The sequence below is a fragment of the Canis aureus genome, chromosome 18, assembly GCF_053574225.1.
Source record: "Canis aureus isolate CA01 chromosome 18, VMU_Caureus_v.1.0, whole genome shotgun sequence".
NCBI lineage: Eukaryota > Metazoa > Chordata > Mammalia > Carnivora > Canidae > Canis > Canis aureus.
Window position 1 is genome coordinate 45,964,169 of NC_135628.1, and position 27,717 is coordinate 45,991,885.

At 35.9% G+C, this 27,717-nt stretch overlaps 1 protein-coding gene and 1 pseudogene across 1 annotated transcript in view; one reads left to right on the forward strand and one right to left on the reverse strand.

Annotated features, from left to right (window-relative positions):
• The window catches only part of ZNF804B (zinc finger protein 804B), a 493,317-nt gene that overhangs the window by 126,795 nt on the left and 338,805 nt on the right, over window positions 1-27,717 (reverse strand). The gene's annotated exons all lie outside the window — the stretch shown is intronic.
• LOC144288448 (60 kDa heat shock protein, mitochondrial-like) lies at window positions 7,426-27,631 on the forward strand (annotated as a pseudogene).

Genomic DNA, 27,717 nt, shown 5'->3' on the forward strand with positions numbered 1-27,717 from the left:
CAAACCGCTGCACCACCCAGGGATCCCTTTTTTCCAGTTTTATTGAGACATACTTGACATATAATATGTATTAGCTTTAGGCATACAACATGATTATCTATCCATTAAGTAAATAAATGATCCCTACAATAAGTTACCATCCATCGCTGCACATAGTTATTATTTTTTCCTTGTGATGAGAATTTTAAGATCTATTCTATTAGCATCTTTCAAATATATAATAAGTATCACTACCTTTGAGTGATGTACTTTAAAGTTCTTGAAGAATGCTTAAGGAAACATTGTTTGAGATATACTAGTTTCATTGTAAAAAAAAAAAAAAAGTCCTTTCAAACTAAAGAAATGCAAATTTGCCCTTGGATAGAAATATCAGCTGATGTTTACCAAAATATCTAGGGCAAAGAAATGGAGGAAGGAAAACAGGAAGAAAGAAAACAGGGAAGGGAAGGAGTTGAGGAAAGGGAGATGGGAAAAACAAAGGAAGAGAGGGAAGAAAGAAGGAAGGAGAGATAGAAGACAGCAAGGACGGGAAGAAGGAAAGAAGAAATGTAAGAAGGGTAAGAACAAGGAAGGAATGATAGGGGCCTCCCATGGCTCAGTCCACTGAGCATCTGACTCTTGATTTTTGGCTCAGGTCATAATCTCAGGGTGGTGAGAAGGAACCCAGTGTTGAGGTCCTAGCTCAGTAGGGAATCTGCTGGAAGATTCTCTCCCTCTGCCCCTTCCCCCCACTCATGCTCTCTTTCTCCCTCTCTCTAAAATAAATGAATAAAATCTTTAAAAAGTCGAACAAACAAGGAAGGAATGGAAGAAGAAAGTGGTGCTAAGTGATTAAAAAGACAATGTCTGCGTTTAGAATAATCTTTTTTTTCTTTTTATTTGAAGGTCTATGTGGAAAACGTTTATGAAGCACTTATAGATTCAATCATCTGCTCTATTGTCTACCCAAACTCTAGATCATATGCATGGAAAATTCATAAGTATTTCAAATAGATAACTTTATTCTTACAAATGGACAACACTTTCGGTTATAGCTGCTTTTTGTTGACTATATTTACTACTGATAGTTCAGGAGTGGTGGAAATAAAATAAATAAGCAAAGGAAAGAAAAATGACACTAAGTGCTATGGAACTCACTTTTTAAAATCTTAGCCAATAAAAGGTATACAGTTATTGTGTTGACTGATTCTTTTTTTTATTTTTTTAAAGATTTTATTTATTTATTAATGAGAGACACAGAGAGAGAGAGAGGCAGAGACACAGGCAGAGGGAGAAGCAGGCTCCATGCAGGAAGCCTGATGTGGGACTTGATCCCGGGACTCCAGGATCACACCCTGGGATGAAGGCAGGTGCCAAACAGCTGAGCCACCCAGGGATCCCCAACATTGGCTGATTAACACTTTCTCTGCTTTATAGAAAAACACCAATCCCACCTCATAAAAAAAAGGAATAAGGAAAGAAAAAGGAAAAAAAAAGAGTTTCTCAATTTAAAAAGTAACATACACTAAACAGAACTTTTGAGTTAAGAAATACTGAGCTCCTATGTCTGCCTTCAATGGTACAAGTTCTTAAAGCCACCAGTGGCCTCTGCTGGCAGCTATGACTTCACTACAGGAAAAAATAAAAGGGGGTAGTAAATACAAAGAATAAGGAGGATTTTTTTTCCCAAACTTTAGGGAAATTTTATTTAAGATTTCTATTAAGTTGAATTATTACATTGATTCTTTACATTCAATCAACAATTACACTGTATTTTCCTAGATTCTATTTTTGGCTCAAAAGCTACTGAGGAGCTTGACTTTGGTCATAGAGCTAAAATGCATTTGAAACAATATTGGGTTCAATGTTATCTTCATAGTCACTTCCAATCCCAAATGGGATGTGCTGCATATGTTCATAAGCTGAAGTTATAATAAAGCTTCAGAACTAATTGCAGAGGTGAATGTTAAAAAAAAAAAAAAAGAAGGAAGTGAACTAGAGAGATAAATATCTCTATTTCTTTTTTCTTTCTTTCTTTTTTTTTTTTAGATTTTATTTATTTATTTGACAGAGAGAGAGAAAGAACAAGCAGGGGGAGAGTCAGGGGGAGAAGTGGACTCCCCACTGAGCAGGGAGTCCAATGTAGGGCTCAATCCCAGCATCCTGAGATCAGAACCTGAGCCTAAGGCAGACGCTTAACTCACTCAGCCACCCAGGGGCCCCTATATCTGTATTTCTTATTTTAAAATGGTGACTGGTTGTAGCAATATATTTACATTCGATAAAACTTCTCTCTTTTCCCCCAATAGCAATATTCACATGCTTGAGACTATAGTACACAGACACTAAGCTGACTCCATAATAATAGATATTATTAGAATGTCAAAAATAATATATCATGTGACAAATCCTAAATATGTTCCTTTTATCCATCCCATTATGCAGCCATTATCTACATAAGCCATTATCAACATGCTATATATAATAAATTTTATTACATGTAATACGTGTGGATAACATTCACAATTTCATATTGGTATAGACATTAACCATTTACAGATCACTATCATAATGCATTTCCTAGATCAGAAAAGGTGCTGAAATGTAATAAATATATGAGTGAATACTTTCATAATTTAATATCTCTTCAAACTGGAATTAATAATGTTCGCTTATACCCAGATATTGAGATATTTTGCCAATCTTCCACAAAAAGGCCAGAAGTTCTTTGCAAAAAAAAAAAAAGTTTCCTGTTCAGCAAATAATATTTTTAAGCAAAAGCAATAAAACTCTCATTTCTTCAATAATTGTAATTCTGTTTTTACCACCTCTAAATTAAATACTAATAAAATCATGCTTGCTTTTTATTGCAGTAGCCATTGTTTCATGTACATTAGTTAATTCCAGTAGAATTGTTTTTAATATAAAATTGCAAAGCATTGAGTTCATGTCACCTAGGGAATGTTCTGTGGGCTTCCATTTCAAAGCTTAGCACCAAATTTAGTATGTATAGTTTCAAGAAGACTGTTGACAGGCCTTTCTCCAGATGAATCCTGCTGGGTTTTAGAAACTGCTTGATTTCAGAAGTCATGCTGTGCTACTAATCAGAGCAGAATTGCACAATATGCTTTCACATGCTACAAAGGTCTCTCCACACAGCTGTGGGAGCCAGGCCTTGGCTCTCAGGCAGAAGCCACCAGCTTTTCCTCTCCTGGTGAATGGAATCCTCACTACGAGACACTTGCGGGAAGTGATTTGAGGACAGCAGGATACGGTGTCCTGGCAGGACGTTCAGCTTTGTCTAAGGGGATTGAGTGAATAGCAGGACTTGGGAATTGCAGTGTTGGTAAATAGCACTAAATATCTTCGGAGCATAATTTTTAAGCATTCTCCAAGATGTCACCACATATGGTTATTCATCACCACATCCCAGAGCATGTCAAATTTTAATAGTGTGACTTGATGGAATGTGACAGGAGAGATACTACTGAGCCTGATTTATTGCACACATGCATACATACAAAGTGTAAACAAAGATGTCACATGAAATGCTGTCTCAAGGTGCAGTTGCCAACATTACAGATTTTCTAAGCCAAATTAAACTAGAACAATTAATTATCAATTAATAATGCTTTCAAAAGTATGTTTAACAATGAGATACCCTAAAGATATAGTGAGATAGTGTCCGCCCTGGAATTACCATTGTTTATAGGTATCAAGAAAAGAGAAAGTGATGAGTAGTTATGAATGCCATGGCATCATTGGCCACACAAACACTCTTACATCATCACCCAGGTGGGTGGCTATGTCTTTATATCAGATACTAGTTTGGTTGGGATTTTGCTTTGCTTTGAGTGCTCAGAAAATGTTCCAATGACCCTGTAGGAAAGATGGCTCTCTGGGAACTTTCCAATACTTTATGTTCCTTAAATTGGTTCTCATTTTAAGCCTTCCCTAAACTCATGCAGGATTGTAAACCACAAATGGAAAGTTCTTATTCTACCCTGAATGTTTTCCTCTTAAAGAATTATTGAGCCAGAGGTATGCAAATACTTTATTTCAAGTCAGTGAGCAGAGTCTATGCCAATAATTAAAGATTTCATGACTTAAGCATTAGAAGTAAAGAGGTACTTATTTATGGAATATTACTGAACGTTAACTCATGAAGTTAGTGAAGATCACTAAGGGTCTAATTATAGGAGTCACTATTTAATATACACCCACTTTGTTCTGTGCTTTTTTTTTTTTTTTTTTTTTGTTCTGTGCTTTACCTTCACCATTGCCTTTAATAAACCTGGCCCTCTAAGACAATACAATCTAATAAGGATTTTATATGTGAAGAAACTGGGGTTCAAGATGATCAATAACATGCCCATGATCATAGAACTAGAAAATGATAAAGCCAGGCCCTATCCATTTCCAAGGCCCTTGCTCAATTCATTCTGAAGCATGGGCTCTTTGACTCCACAAAGAGCTGTAGGTCATGGGATTTCCAACTGCTCATCCACTCTTGGCCTCAATATCACCTAGCCCAAACTGTCTCTAGATTAAGGCTGGAGATGGAGTCAGAGCAAGCTTGTGGACATGCGTGGAGAATTGAAAGATCAATGGAGTTTAACTTTTATTTGGCCAACACTCACTAATGTCTGTGCTTATGCAAGGCATCATCTTTAAGATTGGAAAAAAAGATGACAAAGCAAATCCATGGCATTCAAAGTAACTGGGAATCTCTGGGACCCTATCCCCAGGATAATAACTTAGATATTTACAGTGAGTTATGAAACGCATTTTTGTTTAGAAATTATAAGTGAGGGATGCCTGGGTGGCTCAGTGGTTGAGCATCTGCCTTTGCTCAGGGCTGTGATCCCAGGGTCCGGGATCGAATCCTGAAATGGGATCCCTGTAGGGAGTCTGCTTCTCCCTCTACCTATGATTCTGCCTCTCTCTGTGTCTCTCATGAATAAATAAATAATAATAAAAAAGCTATAAGTGATTCTGATCATCAGTAACTTTAGGAGTGAGCTATATATTATATGATAAGATAAATATTTTCTAAAAGTACTGAAGAAGGGCACTGAGGGGGGCACTTGACGGGATGAGCCCTGGGTGTTATTCTGTATGTTGGTAAATTGAACAGCAATAAAAAATAAATTTATTATTAAAAAAATAAAAAATAAAAGTACTGAAGAAGTTCACAGCAGAAAGTGGTTTATCTTTGTTGGGCTTTTTAGAAAACTCACCACAGAAAAAGGACATGTGAATAGGGTCTTGAGAATGATTTCTCATTTTCCAGGGGGAGAATGACATATGTAAGGCTATGAAGGGAAATTTTTAGAAGAGGGAAATCTTCAAAGGCATAGGATAAAAAGTTGAATTGCAGAAGAGAAGAAATATAGGCGATAAACTTAGGAAAGTAAGTTTGGGTTACATTATAAGACGATTTATGTGCTTCACTATAATTCATTGAGGCATAAGTAGGTATTTTAAACAAGAGGAGGAGACCATTATTTTGGTGGTAGTTAGAAGGAGAATCAGAGTGGGGGAGAGCAGGCTCCCTACAGGGATCCCAATTAGAAGGTCATAGCCATAAACAAACTTTGAGAAGATGAGAGCAGGAACTGACACAGCAGTCCTGAGAATAGAAGGGGAAATAATCTCAGAGATGTTTCAGAGATGAAGCTGACAGAACTTGGCAATGAGTGAGAAGGGCTTAGGAGGAATCAGGAGGAAAAGTGACTGAGATTTTTAGCTGAGGAAGTAATACGGAGGGCAGGACTTTTAATTCAAAGAAGATGCTGATTTGCTTAAAGGAGGTAAAATTCAGTGGCAAACATTTTGAATTGAAGAACTCCATGGAACATTTAGGAGATGTTCATACAGAGTCTGGAGCCCAGAAGAGTTTGAAGCCAGAGCCAAGAAGTTAATTCAACCCAGATTCATACTGTGAGTTTGCTGAGATATATCCCTTTGTTAATTCCCAAAAGTTAAGTGTAAGTTAGGCTTGTTGTCATAAGATTATCCTTATGAGGCTTTCCAAAATGGACACTATATTCCAAAATAGAAGAGCAGTTTATTAATTTCTATTAATTGTATTTCATGCTATTAGTCATTAAGCTACGTATATTTGGCAATTTCATCCAATTCACAGTAGCAACTTTCAGTATATTTTCCACTTCAGTTTTCATTACTTATTCTCAGCCTTTTTTGAAAAGGAATTCTTCAAGTCAAACCTGCTTTCCAGGTCTGAGTCAAGTTCACACCTGACCTGTCTTTTACTTTCTCTGTATAAGTGGGCACAAACAAAAGAGAAGATGAAAAACATTTGAACCAGACACCAGAGAAACATTTGGACTGACGTATCTCCCATCGACTTAGTTTATGAGTTTATTTTCAAAGTGAGGCACACCTGGGGAGCTGAGTGAAGCACACTATGGTTAAGTCTAGGAAATCTTGATGTTCTTCTATTTGCAATCTATTGTGTGACAGCCTGACACTTGTTCATGTTGAAGGGTCACTGTCAATTCAGTGACAGAGGATTAAACTTTGGAGGTCATACCATGAGTATAGAACTAGGTTTATTTCACTACACACTGACTTTCAAACACAGCTTTTTGTATTTCAAAATCTTTCTTCCCCCAACATCATGGATATCCTATTCCTCTTAGCTTTATAATAACATTCGCTTTGGGACTGGTTCTTCGTGACTCTGAGAAAGATGACTGCCAAAGATAATTACTCCGTTGTGATTAATGAATCCTTTACAAAATTGCAGTCACCAGATTGGAAGTCAGATAACTTTTACAACATCAAAGAATACTATTATCAAAAGACTTTATTCTTTTTTCCTTTTGTTGAAAAAAAAATCTGATGTCCCATTACATTTTAGTAGGTGACAATATGTTCATCAAAGAAGTGTTTTAGTACATGTTTTACAGCTTATAAAAAGAAAAATGACAGCTACAAAAATCAAAAGCTTTCTCACTAATTGTGGATGAAAAATGATAGTTAAGAAAGATGAATCACCAATTAGCTTAGGAAATTTTGACATTTCCTTTTTATTAAATAGGATGTGTTAATTAATGTATTTTGGATACCATAATTTTTGGTTGAAAATGATTTTACAGAATAAGAGAAATTTTGATCCTAACTATGTCCATCTTAACGAATCCCATCTTTACAGGTAGCTACCCCAGGTACTTATTTTCAGCAAGTCCTATTTTATTTATATATTTGGCCTAAATATAAACAGCATGACCAGCAGAGAGCCTGTCCCACAAAAGTTTTGCTCCTGCCTCTCCTCTAACATCTGTGCTGGTCAGTCTCAAGTAATGAGAGTGATTGGAGAGCCAAGTGTGTGAGATGGAAAAGGAGGAAGGGAGGGAAAACCCCACAATGGCTTATCCCTCCTCCCACTTCCATCCTTGCTCACTGGTTATCAGGTTCTGAATGGTTCTTTCACCAGCAATTAAATGCCCAGTAATAGCTGTCCCTGGAGAAGAAAGGTAAGACACAATCACTTGCATCTATTTTATCTTTGACGAATGTAGAACTTCAGTCTTTACATATGCAGGTACCATTTACAACTCTCATTTTTTCCAAACTTAGTGATAACTTTAAAGGGAAATATATTTTTAAGTTGTCTAAGAGAAGTGGCACAAAAGCAACCCTTTGATTAAAGAAATTCTTCATCATCACCACCACCACCACCACCATCATCATAGCCATCATCCCTCCAGCAGAGGTGGGCTTCTACAAATAAACATATGGAACAGAGTCAATGCTTTGCTTTTTGAATACCTACTATGTTCCCAGCATTTTCCCATACTTCATCTCAGGTCATTCTTACCACCAGGTTCAGAGGTCTGTTCTATTATTCCTGCTTTATAGCTGTGAAGTGGATTATCACAGAGGATTGTAATATGATAATTTTGCACAACTGGAAAATGTCTGCCAAGATTTCAAAGTCTTCTACAGATACCATACTACATTTTATCAAAGAAATATCATTTCTCATCTATTCTTGTAAATTTTTTTTTGCGGGGGGGGGAGCAGTGCTGGGTGGCCAAGCATCAGTCAGTCATTTGGTAGATCCCTAGCTCTAAGAGCAGGCGCTGATGAGCCCTGAAGATAGGGTTTGCTTTACCAGCTTTATCATTTGGGGTTGTTTTCTGTGTCCAGCCAAAACATTACATTTTCTCAGTCCCCTTTGCGATAAGGTGTGGCCAGCGAAACAAATACTTACTATTATGCTGGACTTTCAGGAAAACAACTTCAGAATGAAAGGAACATCTCTTTTGCCTCTTTGGTTCTTTTTTTCCCTCTTTCTCACTATCTGGCTCATAATAGCTCTTCAAATGCTGCTGTAGAAATTCCAAAAATCATGCTGAATCCCCTGCAAATTCAAGGAATCTAGCCCAACATTTTAAGATACTGCTTATTTTCTTTATTATTTTTTCTGTTTCCTTAGATTATCTAAGTGTTGTCATTATGAGTTCAAATTCACAAATATAACGTACCTTTTTTTTTTTTTTTTGTCACCTTCCCGCTCACCTACCCGGGGCCCTTCAGAGCTTGGGGGGACTCTTCCTGGAGGAGAGTCGCACACAGTGCAATGGGTGCAGAGGGAATGTGGGAGACAGCGCCCCGAGAACCACCGGCATCATCTCTGTGCATTTAGAATTCGAGTTTATGGGCTTTGTCTCTTTAGCCAGCAGCTTCCTCGTTGTGGAGCTCACATTTTTATTTGCGGGAAGCAAAGTCAGCAGCGCTGCTGTGGCCCCTTGACCTTACCAGTCCTTCCCATTGGCGTTGGAAGCCGTAACCGGTGTGGGCAATCATTAAGTATCCTTCAAACTTTGCTGATTCCAGAGCATTCTTTGGAAAATCAAAAAGTACTTTCTCTTTCTCTATATAGATATTTTCTTTTTTTTAATTCTGAAAAAATCCTAGAATATTGACAATATAAGTTCCATTCATTATTTTTTAGAAATACATTTATTTTTTGGCCTTGTTAGAGAATTATACAATAAGCAAGTGATTTTTCTGTTAATCTATTAAAAATAGAGAGAGACATTTGAAAAAATTTGTATTTCAGTTGCTGAGCATCAAAGCTGATCTTGTCCTCAACAGAAAAATGTAGACATAATTTTCTCTCAATATGCCTAACTTCATGAACATTATGATAAAATACTTGGATAAAAGTACTACATAATTATTGATTAAAAATCAAATGAAAAGAAATTTTTAAGAAATCAAATGAGTAAGATTAATTATGCATTCTTGTTTTTTTTAAATGAGGTAACTCAGATGATAATTCAGCCAACATATTCATTTAACAGATTTTTAAAAATCTTTTGACATCTTTTCGCTATTTCTCTCACTCTCCACCCCCAGGTGTTTATCCAAACATGAAAACAGTAACTCAGAAAGATCTCCGTATCCCCATGTTCATTGAAGCACTATTTAGAATAGCCAAGATATGGAAATACAACCTACATGTCCAGCGATGGATGAATGGATAAAGAAATTTGTGATTTATATACACAATGGAATATTATTCAGACGTAAAGAAGAAGGCAATCTTGCCATTTGCAACAACATGGAGGGGCCTCGAGGACATTATGCTAAGTGAAATAAATCAGATGGAGAAAGGCAAATACTGTATGATCTCTCTTATACGTAGAATCTAAAAAACAAACATGAAACCAAAGTCATAGATACAGAAAACAGATTGGTGGTTGCTGGATCATATGGTAATTCTATTTTGAGGAAACTCTATACTGTTTTCTACAGTGGCTGCACCAACTTACATTCCTATCAATAGTGCACAAGGATTCTCTTCACTCCACTTCCTTGCCAACACTTCTTGTTATTTCTTTTTCTTTTCTTTTGTCAGTGTGTATGTGTGTGTTTAAAGAGTCATTTCAATAGGTATGATGTCATATCTCATTGTAGTTTTGATTTGCATTTCCCTGATGATTAACGATGTTAAGTATGTTTCTATGTATTTGTTAGTCTTCTGTATGTCTTCTTCGAAAAGATTTCTTTTGAAGTCTTCTGCCCATTTTTTAAATCTTTTTCTTTATTTTCTATCGAGTTTTATGAGTTCCTTATATATTTTGGATTTTAACCCTTTATCAGAGATAAGGATTGTAAATATTTTCTCTCATTCTGTATATTGCCTTTTAATCTGCTGATGGTTTCCTTTGGTGTGCAGAAGCTTTTTAGGTAAATGTTGTCCTACTTGTTTTTGCTTTTAGTTTCGGTATCAGATTCAAAAAATCAAGGAGTTTACTGCCTATGTTTTCTTCCAGGAGTTTCATGGTTTATGGTCTCATGTTCAAGTATCTTTCTTATCCATTTTGAGTAGATTTTTGTTTATGGTATAAGATAGTGATCCAGTTTTTCCAGTACCATTTATTGAAGAGATTATCATTTCACTACTGTTTATTCTTGACTCCTGTGTCTTAAATTAAATACACTGTATATGCATGCATGAGTATTTCTGGGCTCTCTACTCTGATCTGTTGACCTTTGTGTCTATTTTTATGCCAATTTCATACTGTTTAAATTAGTACAGCTTTGTAACAGAGTTTGAAGCAAAGGAACATCTTGCCTTCAGCTTTGTTCTTCTTATCAAGACTTCTTTGGGAATCTCTTCATATTCATTCACTCATTCTAGAAAGATATTTCAAGTACCTATTATATGCAGGCAAATAGGGGTTTACAGAAATGAAAAACAATTTCTGTGTACAAGGGGATTGGAATCTAGGAGAGGTAATCAGGCGAATGAACAAACAAGTGAGTAACAACATAAATGCTGCAAAGGAAGTAATGCTAGAGCACAGCGGGGGAACACATACTTGGGAAATAAGTTCCTCCTGAGAAACAGAAGGTCAGAAAACATCTTAGAATAGGCAATGGTTAAAGGAAATGCTGGGGAAAAAAGGCAAGTGGACATAAATCAAAGCCAGGTGCTCTAAGCAAAGATCATAGAATAAGCAATGACATAAAGACACAAGAGACTGGTATGTTCAGAAAACTGCAAGGAGTTCAGGGTGGTTGAAGCAGCAGCCATACCATGGAGCCCCGAGGGAGAAGCTGGTGAGTAAAACATCCAAATAACCAAGGGCCTCCCATGCCCTGAGACAGACTTGATTAGCAGAACATGGAGAAAAATAGTGGCAGAGAACCAAATAATCAGATTTGTGTTTCTGAAGCCTCACTGACAGCAGAGTGCAAGACAGTTCTAAGGATGTAAGACTGAAAGCTTCTTCATTCCTTCCCTTTCATTCTTTCCTTCCTTTGTTCCTCTCTCTCCTTCCTTCCCTTTTTTTTTTCTCTCATTCTTTTATCCACTTTTTCTTCCATACCCTGGTCTCTGGTAACTAACCATCTTTGAACCTGGATGATATTTTACCAAGTGAAATAAGTGAGACACAGAGAGAAATATTGCATGACCTCATTTATATGTGGAAGAGATAGATATAAAGTCAAATTCATAATAATAAAGCAGAATCGCAGTTGCTTAATACTAAAAATAGTTTATAATCTTCACTTAAAAAGAGATATGACATCCTAGTATTTGTTGCTAAAATGTAAGCATACGCTCATGGATGATATCCAAAAGGCTGAAAGAATAAAGGACATGGGGAAAGGCTAGTCAGAACATATGGCCAATGACCTAGAACAGACTCTAGCCTTCATATTCTATAGGTGCATGTCATCTGGATATCAGCAGGCAAAAACTCAATACACGCAAAGATGTTAATCAGCAGCAGTAGCAATTTAGACTACATTTTGGAACAAGAAAATATCAAGGCGAATTTAGTTTAGTTGCTATTAACAGCAAGAAAATATGTAATTATATCTTGTATTTTTAATAAATAATAACCATTTTGATGAAAGAATGATGCAAATTTATGAAAAAATTCAAGCAACAGAAAAGACTGAGATGCTAAAATTTTAAATCATCGAAAACTGAGAAATTAACTATCACTTAAAATTGTGTGAACATTATTTTGAACACCTCTTTCTGTATGTGTACAGATAGAATGTTCAATGGATTGAAAAAGAGGTTCATAGCTATACACAATTTAAAAAAATATCTTAATTTTATTTAAATTTAGCAGAAGAAAGGAAAGTACACGAAAGCTGAAGAAAGAAATTGCTGAACTTCAGACAAATGTTTTCTTAATAAGACCTATGAGTTCTTAAAATACCTCTCTAAAATAAGGATGAATTTTTGAAAAGCAAATTGGTAGTCTGAAGAAAATTGTACTGTAGTTTGGATCAGCATTAGATAACTCCTTGCCGTAAATGATTACTAGCTCCTTTATGTTACTTAAAAATATCCAGCAAAACTCTAAACAAAATTGGGCAAGCTGGGTCCATATAAATATAAATCATAAATCAATGTAAATAATGTAAATTATTTGTAAGTCAACATAAATAATAGGGCAACTGTCCAAGTTAGGTGAATCCCGAGAACATTAAGGTTTAACATTGATACTTTTACTAGTGTAATTCATATGTGAACAACTTAAAAAAGAGAAAACAGCAAAGGATTATCAAAATTGACACGTAAATTTTAAGAGTCAACACTCAAATATGACAAACAGACAAGCCAACCAACAAAGCCACATCTGTGTCCTGTGGTATATGATCTTTACACAATGTTCCTCCCTAAGGGTAAATCTTCAACAGTAAAGATGGCCTATGGGTTGTGTATACTCTGATACCTCCAGCTCCCCACATACCAGTACCTGGGGATTTATAGCTCTATTCATAGGTGGTTTAGACAGGGCTCTTGAGACTGTGTTCAGAGGAACTGCTTTTCACAGAAGGTCAGAATAGGTTTACTTAATGCTTATTCTCTACTACATCTTGTTCTATATTCTTGAATACTTAACAGTTTTACATTTCATAGTAAGTGCATTTACCACCTTACAACCAGAAACTCATCATGGATTATAAAACTTAATAATCATGAAAAATGCCTATGGTCTCTCTACTTAATAAAAAAATTATTTTCCATGAGTTCAGTTCCACATTGGTGATTAAATTATTTCTTGAGAAGAGACCACAAGTGCTTTTAATGTTTACAACTGTATTTCTAAATTGAACTACATATAATATGATCACATGGGAACAGATGGATGATGGCACCAATGACAGATCAGATTAATAAATAAATTATTTGGATCAAGGAGTTTCTAATAAAATAGAAGCAGTAAAATCTCTATGAAGTCTTTACTAGTAATGGAGAAATTTCAAGGGTCAAGAAATATCACCTTTTGTTTTCCCCTAATTCTCACCTGAACATCAAATGTCATATTCCAAATTTCAAATTTGGTGGTGACTGGGAAGGGAGAAGTCTATTTAAGTCTTCTACTTTTTAATTACTTTGAAAAATGGATCAAATAAACGTAAACTTTTCCACAATCTAATAATTTGATTTTCTGATATTTTTCATCTATACTTTTTTTTATGTCAAGAATGCCTACTTTAGTGTACTTTAATACCAGTTATACTAGCTCAATATCTATTCTGGGGTAATTTATAACAGTTATACTAGTCCTGATGTACTAACTTCAAACAAATATTTAATAACCTGACCTTCACCTTCTTTCTCTAATTTCTCAAGGGCTTAGGATATGCACTTGCTTCGTAAGGAAAAACTCACCAAATAATATTTAAGGGATATTATATTCAGATACCTCCAAAGAAGATACCATGTACCCTCGGAAATATTAGCACCTTCAGAAAGACTGAGCCAGGAGCTCCTTCCTGCGCTTCCTCCAGAACACCAATCTCTCTATTTTCATCTTTTTTAAGCTTTCCCAGTTTGTCTGTTGGGGGGGAACACTTAATATCCCAACTCCATCTCTTGACTATTATCTCACCAATGACCAAATATAAAAATATAACTTAGGAAATGAAAGGGATAGTCGAAGTATCTCTGACCTCTATAGTTCTTAAATTTTCTAAACATTCTTCAAACCCTCACACTTTCCAGATAAAGTGACATGCAGAGAGCATTAAGCGACTTACCTATGGGCAAAGATTTAACTAACGCAAAAATAGGACCAGAGTTCAGGCCAGCAAATTCCTAGCCTTGTACTTCTTCTAAGAAGACAATGTTTCTCTTGGTGTTCATTGGATCATCTTAATGAGAAACAATGCATGTGCTTATACATTTGCAACTTACTGGCCCCCACCACGAAATCATAGAATCAGGAAGAGAGCCATCTATAGTATTCAAAATATTTAACAATAATTATGGCACAGATATGGACCATTCAGTATGGAATCAAATCTAGTCATAAAGGATACCAGCTGTCAACAATGGATGTTTGGTAGTGGTATTTACTAGACATATATCAATGCTAATTTCATATAATACTGAGAACTGTAGATAAGCCACTTACTCCTGCTAATTTGGTGCTCCAAAATGGGGGATCTATTATTTGCTTCCTTGTGCCAGGACTGCATGAATTTTTGGAAGTATGAGATCTCTGAGATTAAGTACTTACAATGAAAATAGATTTAAGGATTTTTCTCCCCACATGTTAAGTGATAAAACTCTTATCTCAAGTTTTAGATAATGACAATTTGACATTAAGCTTTGAAAAGTCCTTGGCATTTCTACAATAGAACAGTTGAGAAGACATAAATTACTGCCTTTAAATACTCATTCACATGTTATTTACCCAGGAAAATAAGAACTCCACTGTTACTATTGATTTATTAGCAATACTAGCTAACTTAGGGTAACTGTGGGAATTAAAAGTAACTATGATCATTTTTTTTTAACTATGATCATTTTTAATGGAGTAGTAGATTTTGTGACTTTTTTAAAACAGTATTTTTAAAAATTGAAATTCTTAGCCAAGCTTTTGTACCTTTATTTTGAATTGTTTCTATTTGCAAAGGTAAGCTATGTAAGTTCATGACTGGCAGCTCAAATTTTGTTCTTTTGGGCTTGTTTTCCCAGGAAACCCTTGGGAAATTGATTTGAAATACTGAATGGGAATTCAGCAAATAGACACTAAAAATTTACGATGGAGAAATAAGATGTGACCTAGCCCAGAGAACAAAATGAAAGGTTCATGCAGTAGGGTCAGTAGCTGACTTCAATTTCAGCTCGGTGGTAACCTTCTAATACCTTCTTCCATTGAGTGACAGGATAAGAAGCCAAAAGTAGAAAATCAGCCTAAGTCTCCTGGGCAGAAAGTCAGAAGTTTCCAAAGAAGCCCTGGGAGTGACTTGTAAAGAGCAACATAATTCTCATAGGCATCTGTCGACTTGATTGTTTATAGCTAGCTTGTTCCTTTTTTAAGGCAGCAACAGGGAAGAAGAGTGAAACCTGAGACTTTTTTAAACAGAGATATTCATCAGAGAATAAAAAAGATTGGAGTTCACATAAGGGACATTTCAACGGATGTTGTCAATACAACATCATTTATTACATTCTTCCAGGTATTGTCTATCTTCCATGATGGCCTGGGGTGTGTGATTATTAAAAGTTCTATTCACAAACCTCTTAAGTGCCTTCATTTCAACAGCAGAAATTTTCTTGGGTAACTCAGGTTCTTTTGATTTCTTTGGAGAAACTATTGATTTAATTTTCAAATTAGTTTTTATTTTATTCAGCAGACTACTGACATTAATATTTTAAAATATATAGCATTATTTTGGAGTTTCTTCAGCAACATAATCTACATTTTTTCTTTGTTCATAGTAGAGAAAATTAAAAGTAAAATACAAATAAGATAATTGAATTTTACAGGAGAATGAACAGCTTACAGTTTCTGGTCTCTTTTTTCTCATATACTTTTATTTGCTGTTTGTATGTTAGAAGTGGCTGGAAGCCACACTGTATTTAGTTATACCATACACACTGGCAATGCTTTCACTAGCAACTAATATAATTGAATAATAATCAGTAACAACAGCTAACATTTGTTGGAAAAGTACTATGTGTGGGAAGTCCTATTAAGCTTTTCACAAGAAGTAACTTAATTGACCATTTATAACAGTCCTAAGATATAGGTCTTTTTTTTCCCCCAAGTTTTTATTTAAATTCCAATTAGCTAACATGCAGTGTAATATTAGTTTCAGGTGTAGAACTTAGTGATTTATCCCTTACATACAACACCCAGTGTTCATCAGAAGTGCCCTCTTAGGGCACCTGGGTGACTCAGTGGGTAAGCATCAACCTTTGGCTCAGGTTGTGATCCCAGGATCCATGGATTGAGTCCTGTATCAGGCTCCCCGCAGGAAGCCTACTCCTCCCTCTGCTTCTGTCTCTCATGAATAAATAAATAAAATCTTTTTTTTTAAGTGCCCTCCTTAATTCTTATCACCCATTTAACTCACCCCTCCACCCACCACCCCTCCAGCCATCCTCAGTTTGCTTTCTATATAGATCTTATATGAAGTGCAGCCAGGAAAATGAAAATTTACAGAGATTAAATGATTTGTCCAAGATTATAGGCATCAAAGGTAGCAGGATCGGACTATGAATCTATGTTAGCTTGACTCCTGAGCATATCATCTCTACTCTACATTTCCTCTGGTTAAATGTATGTAAAATTATGTAATAATTGCTAGTTACTGTATTCAAGAAGTTAAAAAGTATAGCTATTTAATTCAATATGACTAAAATTTAGACATTTCCCTTCTTACTATTAGAACTTTTTATATCATCTGCTCTTAGGAAAACAAACAAAGGTGCAAGATGAGGGATGGGATCGTTATTATACTTTCATTGACAACAAAACTGTTAGAACTTGGGGCTTTGCTCTCCAATATCTGGGTTAGAAAGTCAAATGATGATTGATCAGTGGTTGGAAATATACATCTGGCATTCCTATAATTTGAATGATTTTTTTCAGGCCTGCTCATAGAGCCACTTTGTGGTCATGTTATTTTTTTATACTTTTTATGTTCATGTATAAACACTTTAATTGTGTTATTTATTTTTAACACTTTAAATTTACAGAGTTCATTTTATCCCCTACAACTGAGCCCTAGAGTACACATTGGGACATGTCTGTCCCAGTTACAGTTACCTTGACTGTCCTGATTTCCTTAGTTCCAAAAATGTGCAGGAATTATTTCTGAAATATTTCAAGGTGTAGCATTTTGAGGATGGTCTATGTATATGGCAGACTTTAAGAAGAAAAATTGACTGTTAATGTCTTACTGGCTTTATTTCTACAAGTGTACAGGACATCTATGGGGAAACTACCTCCAGTTTATCATTTACACCCATTGTTGCATTTTAAATGTATCACAATTTAGCGGCTTAATTTTAATACAAACACTCAGAAGTACTTGACTGGAAATTTCTATTGCCATGTTCATTATCCCCACATTTAGATTAATGTCATATCCTAATATGTTTATAAATAATTCTGTAGTTTTATGGGTATATTTTTTTATCCTACAAAACGGGCTTACACTATAAGATCTTTTTTCTGTCTCATTACTGATAAATGTTCATTGATTTTCTTCATCATCTTTTGAGTATGTTTAAATTTACCAAAAAAAGTGGATCTCATCAATATCTCTGACCACGTACTGATGTTTACAGATGTTCCATGGTAATAATGTTTCTAGGGGATGATAGTTTAATGCTTCCCTGTTGGAGGATAATGAGTTTAAACATCATTTGGAAGCTCAATGATCTCTTTATTTGGAGACTGATTCAGAGTATGCTGAAGATCCTAGTTCATTTTGATTTCATGCCAAAACTTTCTGAGAGTGGTAAATTCAGCACAGAATTCAGGGAGTAAATGGAAAATATGTATAATTTTTGTGAATTGAAATTTAAAGGTGAAGGAACAGATTCTTTTAATTCCTTAGCCTAAGTTTTACAGAACTAACTGAAAATGGAAAAAAAAAAAAAAAAAAAGAGGCTTTATCCTCTGAGTTAGTGCACTGATCCCAAGTCAATTAATAATGAATGTCTTTGAACAATCTAGGAAGGAAACACATTGTATTTATCATTTGTGTTCACTAACATGGAACATAGGGTCGGGTCCGCAGTAGGAAATAAGTATACATTTGTGGAATGAATCAGTTAATTGATTATAATAATTGATTGATATAATTGATATAATTGATTATAATTTATAATTTTGTTTATGATTATAATTAGTTTATAAAGTATAAACCATTCTTTAAATTGAAATCTGATTGTTTTAGGGGCACCTGCGTGGCTCAGTGGTTGTGCATTTGCCTTCGGCTCTGGTTGTGATCCCAGGGTCCTGAAATGGAGTCCCACATCAGGCTCCTCACAAGGACCCTGGTTCTCCCTCTGCCTATGTCTCTGCCTCTCTCTGTGTGTCTCTCATGAATAAATAAATAAAATATTTTTAAATAAATCTGATTGTTTTAAAGGCTGAATAATGCTACAATTAGAAAACCAAAGAATTGGTTGTGTGATCCTACCTTAGTACTGAATACACCATATACGTAAAATAAATATTTAATGTATGAATGCATTAGTGAAGTCATCAAAGCAAATACAATTTAAGTGTTTAAACTATCACACTATCTGGTCATAATATCACATCTTTATTTTTCAAATGATTGTCTTATCAAGGAATAACCATAATTTCACTCCTGAATTCTGAAATATGTTTATTACATACAATTTCCTTTTTTCAGTTATCTGTGAAACATTGTTCTTTGGTGACATTTTCTGAAATATGAAATGTTTAGTCATGTAAAATTTGGTTTGATTTTTTTGAAGCCCTAATGTATTTTAGATTTCAGAGTATTTTTGAAAAATAAAACCTAAGGCTGATAGCAGCCTAAAAAAGAAATAGTTCTTTTTTAGAATAGAATAATACCAAACACCCTACGAGATATTATTCACTTTGACCTATTCATTATTTTAAAAGAAGAGAATGCATATTAGCCCAGATCCTAAAGTTTAGCACTATTTGCATGACACTTTTTCCTCAAAATAAAGTGACATGCATTTATTCATGGAAAATGTAGAAAAATAGAAGAAAATTAAGTTCTTGTGACATTTCTGAGTCAAATCAAAGTTTTTGTATTTCTCTAAGCTAAATCAAAGGTATTTTCTCTGCTCTTGGGAAATTGTGAAGGTTTCATAAACCTCACTAAGATTTTAGGGAGATAATTATCTATACTTTTTTAATTGTAGTAATTATGAATAAATATTCTTCATACAAGGGGATAAGTTAAATAGAATGTGTCTATCTAATGTTATTAGATAGAATATTTCTACATGGTATGATTTCTATACCAGAAGCAATTTAAGGCAATTGCTACTAACTCATATTAGAATAATTGGAATAAATGACATATATTCACTGTGTTGAAATTTGTAGGGAAAAATACTGTTCTTGCAAATCTCTCATAAATTATTCTGGCACTTAAAATCTTTGATTTCAAAAGCTAAGGAAAACTTCATACTCATTAGGAAAGCTATCACAAAAAAAGAAAAACAGAGGGAGGGAGCGAGGGAGGGAGGGGGAAGGAAGGAAGGAAGGAAGGAAGGAAGGAAGGAAAGAAGGAAGGAAGGAAGGAAGGAAGGAAGGAAGGAAGGAAGGAAGGAAGGAAAGAAGGGAGGGAGGAAAGAAGGGAGGGAGGGAGAGACGGAGGGAGGGAGGAAAAATGAAAACCAAAAAACGATCAAGTGTTGGTTAGGATGTAGAGAATAGGAGGCCTCATGCATTCCACAAATAAATTCAAAGCTCATAAATGTTAAACTATTTTTTAAGATTAAAAATAAATTCTAAGACAAAAATGCACTTGATATTTCTGTTATATTTTTACTGTGATATGATATATCAATAAAAAGTATTAAAACAAATAAGAGCTTCATATTCTGTTAATTTCAGCCAGTTTCAAGTGTGTGTAGAACATATAAAAATCATTGATTTTTTTTTCTTTTGTGGTAAACACATGTAATCTAGTGAGAAGCCCATTCATATTTCTTGTCAAACAAAAGCATGTAAAAAGATGTAGATAGAAGATATGTGACATCTCTTCTCATAACTAAAATGTATATATGTATATGTGTGTGTATGTATGTATGTGTGTATATATATATATATATATTTTTTTTTTTTTTAAGAAAGAAAGAGAAAGGAGAGGTAAAGGGAGAGCAAGAGAGAGAATCTTAAGTAGGCACTATGCTCATTGTGGATCATGACATGGGACTTGATCCTGAGATCATAACCTGAGCCAAAATCAAGAATCGGACACTTAACCAAGTGAGCCATCCAGGTGGCCCCACTAAAATATATTTTAAAATTTCAAGTTTGGTAATGGGAGTAAAATGACAATGAGCTAACAAAGAGCCTTCATCTTAATACCATCTGTGTGCATCAGATGGAGTACATGTTTTATGGAATGTCTAAGAAAGATGTAAGCCTATCTACATATCTAATGATTTGTATAGTTAAAGAATTTACAAATAACAAAGACCTTTGTTGATATGAGTCCTGATAGGGAAGAGCTAGATGAGCTAAAGCAAATGTTAATTGGGTTTTAAAGTAAAAATGTGGCAAAGCAAATTAAATTCTGATACAGACAGAAGAATATTTGACTCTCAAGAGATACTGAGCAGTACAAGTACAAGAACAGACTAGCTAAGTGCTCACTTAGAGAAAAGGCAGTTGCACAGGTACTTTATGCAATATTTGGACAATCTCCAAGATCAGCAAATACCTCAGTTACTTTCTTGGCTTATACAGGGCTTCACATTAACATAAATATGCACTAGAATGCCCAACTTTCTCAGATTTTTCAAGTCAGAAACGGTACCTTATAGATGACTGTGTGTAGATTTCTATTGGAGGTCATGCATAAAAAAGAATGGTGATAAATACTCCAATTTGAGAGCGCCTATGTGGCTCAGTCAGTTAAGCGTCTGCCTTTGGTTCAGGTCATGATCTCGGGGTCCTGGACTTGAGCCCCACATTGGGCTCCCTGCTCAGCAAGGAGTCTGCTTTTCCCTCTCCCTCTGCCCCCATCCTCACTTGTACTCTCTCTCACTCTGCTCTCTTTAAAATAAATAAATAAAATCTTAAAAAGAAAAAAAAGTTCAATTTGGTCCTCATTTACTTTAAAATAGTTCATTCATTACTGAATACAATCAATGTTTCCTAAGCACTTGGCAGCTGAAAGCAAGGGTTCATGTTTTATGATTTAACAGACCATTAATGAGAACTTATAATCCAAATATCCCTTTCCTAACACTGAAATATATATCTAAAGAAATATGGTCAAGGTAATGAAACTGTTTGAAAATAACAAATCTTGGGGTGCCTAGTTGGTTCAGTTGGTTAAGCATCTGACTCTTGATTTTGGCTTAGGTCATTACCTCAGGGTCCTGAGATGGAGCCCCGTGTAAGGCTCCAAACTGAGTGTGGTGCCTCCTTGAGATTCTCTCTCTCTCTTTATCCCTCTACCCTGTCCCCCACTCCTTTCCCACTCATACACGCTCTCTCTCTCTCTCTAAAAAATATTAAATAAAAATTGTTAAAAATAAAGAACAAATCTTAATCATTGCCAGAGATCTGTATCCATAAAGAAGGTCATACTCAGTAGTTAAAAAACATATTTTCCTTTGCAAATGAATTAACAGGAGAATAGGTTGTTTAGCAATACATACAATTGAGAGGAATAAAAATGTGGGATATAATAAAAGATCAAACACACTGAGCTAAGTGGCTCTATGCAGCCTTACCCAAAAAGATCACCAAAGACAAGCGTTAGAATCTTCTAGAACTATGCTCCAGACTGAGTGATTTCTAAGTCTATACACCTCTCTGGAGAAAGGGAGGATTATGGGAAAAGTGGGCAGAGAAGCAGTTAGGTCAGACTCTCTAGTGCAGCAGTGATGGGTGCTCTGTAGAACAGCATGCCTAAAGAGTTAGTGGGCTCCATCACAATTTCCTTTGAAATCCTAAGGAAGTGACTGATCATTCTTTATTCATCATTTCTGGGTGCAGAGTGGGGTGCTCCATTCCCACTCTGTCACACATTTGTCTAGAAGCTGCAGGCTTCCTACATTTTCCCTTAAAGAAAATGAAAGTGACAGGAATTTCATCTTTCTCATCAAAAATGTTCCAATAAATATGTGGTGAGTTACTTTAATGGATAAAGTCAATAAACTGTATTCTAGTTCTAGTGGCATTTGTTAAGTTCAAACAAGTCCAGAGGGCTGCCAAAATAGATATGGAAATATGTAAAAGTGTAGTTTGCTTGCTTGTTTCCTGGGGGGATTTGACTTGTACATTTTTTCCCTCAGATTGAGTGACTAATTTCATGAGAAAATCAACCAATTCACTGAGACAATCCTTTCCAAGAATATGAGTAATCCACTTCCATATAATGACAAGCCACATTAATCCCCTGTGACTTAGGTCCTTATGCAAAAATTGAAGAAAATGATGCTTTTTGCATATTTCTCAGAGGTACTCCAGGTAGTAATGAGATAGTGTCTTTAGAGCACTAGGGGTTCCCTGAGGAGATGTACAATACAAACTCAAATTACCACTCCATTATGATTTATCTTTGCTTTATATAAACTGTTTACTGTTAGCATTTTCCTTGTAGAAACCTTTTATATTGCTGAAGTGCATTAGCCATGATGTTTATTTCTACTCCTTGCTCGTAAAGGGTCTGAGGCTACAAAAAAGTGAACTTTCAACTGCATTAGGAGCAACTATTGTCTTCCAGGACTAATTTGATCTTCCTTAAATGACTTCCATACAGCAAGCAGCTTAGAAAATGTAAGCAAGAGCTCCCAAGGGACGAGTGAAATCCAACACAGAGTACCAGGAAAGCTAATTTCCAATCTCATGAAGGCATTGGGAGATGGGCCCAACTAACACTACAAAACATACAGAGACAAAGAGACTCTGTCAGCCCTGGCCTTATGTGTAAGGAGCCAAGGTCCCTCTTGTATCCTCTCTCCAAGGCAGCGCTCCAGCAGCTACCATTCTCCTAATCATTTGGGCTCCAAGACCAAGAGTCAAAATCATCATATCTCACTTTCAGGGCCCAGGAGAAAGTCTTAGCCATCTTTTCTTTCTCAGATTTCAAGGCTGCCATCTTAGAAGTTTAGTTACTTCACCTTTCCTAGGGTATTCCAGCTGCCACCGGCTAGGCTGCTTTCCTAGATCTGAACTCTTTTCTACTTTGAACTTATCTACTAAACTTGAACCAACTCCTGCCTCAATGTCAGAACCCTTTATCATTTAAGTTCAAGCATTGTAATGCAGCCATTAAAGACTACAATTTGCATCTCTTGGTTGTTCTTTACTAGCTGCAGAATTCTCAAGAAAATTGCTTCTCTAATTCTCAACTCTCTCAGCTGTAAAGTGAGAGAGATATTTCCTTCTCCCTCTCTCTAGGGAGTGGTTTATAAGAGAAAATGTAATCAAAATGTTGAGCACAGTGTCCATCGCTCCATCTGTAACAAATAGCTACCATTGTTGTATAATGTGGCTTCATTCTAGACATGAAAATCACATCTTTTAACAGTGTACAACAATATAATAATAGTAATAGTAGCTAACATTTGTTGAATACCTATTAGGTGTTGGGTCCTGATATAAGTGCTTTATATATGTCAACCCATTAATTCTCAAAATAGCCTCTTTAATAAATATGTTACTTCCATTTTACTGACAATGGAAGTGTGGCACAGAACCATCACATAATACTTAGGTGACACCAGTAAGATGGGTTGCTGGGACTCAAATCTAGTAAATCTGGCTCCACTACACTGGTTCCCTAATCCAATCTCTCTGCCATCCTCTCCCTTGAACCTCTGGGCTGCTATTTCTCTTTCTTGAAATTTCTTCCCTTTCAACTTCTGGATTCCCACATCTTATGCATCTTTCAAGTCCCACTTCAAGTTCCCTCTTTTCCAGAAAATCTTTCCACTTCTCACTGCATCTATTTTTTTCTGAACTTTAATAATCCTGTGTTACATAGTATGGTACTTAATTACATACTGTGTCATGTAATTTAAAAACTTTTTCTCATGCATGTTATTTTTTTCTCTTAGTACCTTCCAGAGCCTCCCTAGTAGCCTAGACACAACTCTTTTATCCTGCCTATACACAGCATGGTACTGAGTCCATTTCAATATATTCTTAATGAATACATAGAGATCGTTACATATCATTTATTATGCATCATATAACCTTGCCTGTATAATGCATCTGATATATGCTATCTCATTTGAAATTACATGTAATTATTCACACACAAAATTACCCAGTAAGCACTTGATGGGGACTTAGCTTCACCTTCATGTTATCAGGCTTAACCTGCAAGCAAGTGGAGTTACCCTCTGGAACCCTGTACGAACCCAAACTCACACAGTTTCTGAGTCTTCCTCAGAAGAATGAGGAGCCGTGATGAATAAAAACAATTTCTCTGAAGTTTGAGAATACCAAGTTTGATCTACAGAATGCTTGGATTGGTCCGTTTTTTATTTAAGAGATTTTGAGAACTTACAATTTTCTAAGAAGACAATTTCCTTAAGAGTCATACATAAGTAGAGTTCTTACCACCAGGCAATTTCCTCTGACATTTTCTTTAAAATTTCCCATCTTTCCCCCTTCATCAGATGACTCCTCCTTGCAGCTTTTGGTGTTGTGCTAAGTGCTTCCTTCCCCCTCCTCTGTGATTACAGCCTCAAACTTGGCCAGGCAGTTATGAAGTCCACCCTTTAATCAACATTTGTCCGTGTGAGGCATAATTGGTCTTTTCATCTTACTGGTGATGAGCTGCCTATGCAGGCTGGCAATATTTTATTACTTCTCAGTAATATCTGCCCTCTAAAATTGAAATAATTTAATGTTTGGACTATTTGGGCAGCCTTTCTGATTTTCAAATAAATTGTGCTAAATATAAATCCGTGTTTACTGAGAGACCTCCCACAGTGTTGAAGATATTTTGATTATCTTTTAAATTAGAACAAACCAGACTTAGATATTGGGCTTTTTTAATCTAATTCTCTATAAAAAGTAGTGCATAAAGTCAATTTCAGTTCTATGTTCCCTCAAATCAAAGATCTTCACAGATAGGTGGACTTGCCTTTATCTTTTCTAAGGAGAGCAGACATGATTCCAAAGCCATAGCACTTCTGGCTTCTGGACCAAGTTTCTAACAGTCCAAAGAAGGGGAAATTTATAAAGTGTGTTCTTATGCTTCTGTAGGGAAAATATAAATAAGATTAAAAGTAGTTCATGTAACATTTCTTCAAAACTATAGGCTACATCTGAGTTTCATACTTGGGCTTATAGAAGGATTTCATAATTAGTTCCTTGGTTCCTAAAATACAGGAAACTGGCATAACAAAATTTCTTCCATTTTCTTTCTGTAGTAATAAAATACCCTATTTCCTAAGGAAAAAGACAAACATTAATGAACTCTACCGTGCTGCTCAGTGAGCTACACATTTTCCACATATATTATATAATTTTACTGTTGATATTTCTGTGGAAATTTTAAACCTGTTCCATGGATTAGTGAAATAGGTGATTATGTTTCCCCATGACATCACTGGAATCACAATTTTTAATATCAGTTCTCTTTAAGGGGTCTTCAAAAATATGTATATTTTAACTGTGACAACATCAGGGTCACTTGTTGGTTGTTGTTGTTGAACTAGGTCAGGGAAAACTCAGAAAGGGGCCTGCTTCCTGCCGTCCCATTCCACACCTCTGTAGGTGAAGATCTCCCCACTCCCTGCACCAGCATGAAAATCACCTCAGGTTTTTTAGCTTTTCCTGCCACTCTGGGAAAATAAATGTTACTTTTGGTTTTAGTTGAGAGAGAGAGAGAGAGAAGGAATCCACTTCATCATAAAAAATATACAATGTTTTTTCCCTCTCCCTGGCATGCACTATTCCCAACCTAGTAAATCTGAAAATGCTTCTTCTCTATGACTCATTTCACCTCCCTCCTTCCTTCCTCACAGTGCTCACAGTGCTATTTCTGACTCTCAAGGTCAGACCTGGTGAAACGAAGATTCATGAAGGACAGCAAAGCCTGACATGGCTGGTACAATTGTAAGCAGCATCCAAGCATTCTCCATAGCAGGTGCTGAGTGAGTTTCTATTTCCTTCTTGGATGTATTTGTGATTTCCTCAGAGATACTTTCTCTAGGCCATCTTCTGTATTACGGTTCCCTTGATGTAGACAGCGCCTCCTCCAGTCAAGCTGCTTTGTTCCACCTGGAATGCCTGCTCCTCTCCTGAGGCATTTGTGTTTAGGTCATCCTCCAGGGATATGTCCCTTCAGAATAGCAGATGGGCCACAACTTTCTAACACAAATTCCTCAGACTGTTCCCAGGATAAAGGGCCTCTCAGGGGCCTTTCCAGTGAGATGCAACCTTATTCTCTCTACGCTATGGGCATGTACACCATTCCAGTTAATCTTTTGCTTTTTTGACTTGGTGACAATCAGATAGTAATACCACTGGAACTGATTTCATATCTCAAGATATAAGGTACCAAGTATGGTTTATTAAAGGCATGAGATTTGATCAAGGTTATATTTCTGCATACTTTATTAATATGTCAAAAGATCAGAAATGTGAATTCCAAGATGCCTATGTTCTATTGAGTGAAAAGAACATTTCCAGAGTCCAGTCCATTGTACCTGCTCTTCAAATTGCCAGTGCTCACCATGAGCCTTTAGTCATAATTGCTACAGATGTTGAAGGAGAAACTCCGAGCATACTCATTTTGAATAGGCTAAAAGTTGGTCTTAAAGAGGTAGCAGTCTAAGCTCTGGGTTTTGGTGCCAGTAGAACCAGCTCGACGGTGTAACTAATGCTATTGCTGGTGCAATGTTTGGAGAAGGACTGACTCTAAATCTTGAAGATCCTCAGCCTCATGACTTGGGAAAAGTGGGAGAGATCATTGTGACCAAAGATGATGCCATGCATTTAAAAGGAAAAGGTGACAAGGCTCAAGCTGAAAAACATATTTAAGAAATCACTAAGCAGTGAGATATCACAACTGATGAATATGAAAAGTTGAAAGAATACCTGGCAAAACTCTCAGATGAAGTAACTATAACTATACTGAAATTTAGTGAGACAAGTGATTTTAAGTGAATGAAAAGAAAGAAAGAGTTGGAGATAGCCTCAATGCTACATGAGCTGCTGTTGAAGAAGACATTATTCTGGGAAGGGATTGAACACTGCTTCAGTGCATTCCAGCCTTGGAATCAATAACTCCAGCTAATGAAGATCAAAAAAATGAAATAGAAACTATTAAGAGAACACTCAAAATTATTTTAGTGACCAGTGCTAAGAATGCAGATGTTGAAGGATTAATGATAGTTGAGAAAATTATGCAAAGATCCTCAGAAGTCTGTTATGATGCTGTGCTTAGGGATTTTGTGAAAGTGCTAGAAAAAAGAATCAATGATCCAACTAAAGGTTAAGAACTGCTTTACTGGATGCTGCTGGAGTGACCTCTGTTAGTGACAGCGGTAGCTGCAGTCATCAGAATTCCTAAAGAAAAGAAGGACACTGGAACACATAGAATGGGTAGAATGGGAGGTGGTATGGAAGGTTGCATGGAAGGTAGGTTACTAGAATTGTGCTTTACCATTATTAATAAACTGTGAGAGGAAACTCAGAGGCAGAGCTCCTTAACAATAACTCAAGAATAATAATAACTCCTCAACACTAACTTCAGAGAAGTCAGCTGAAG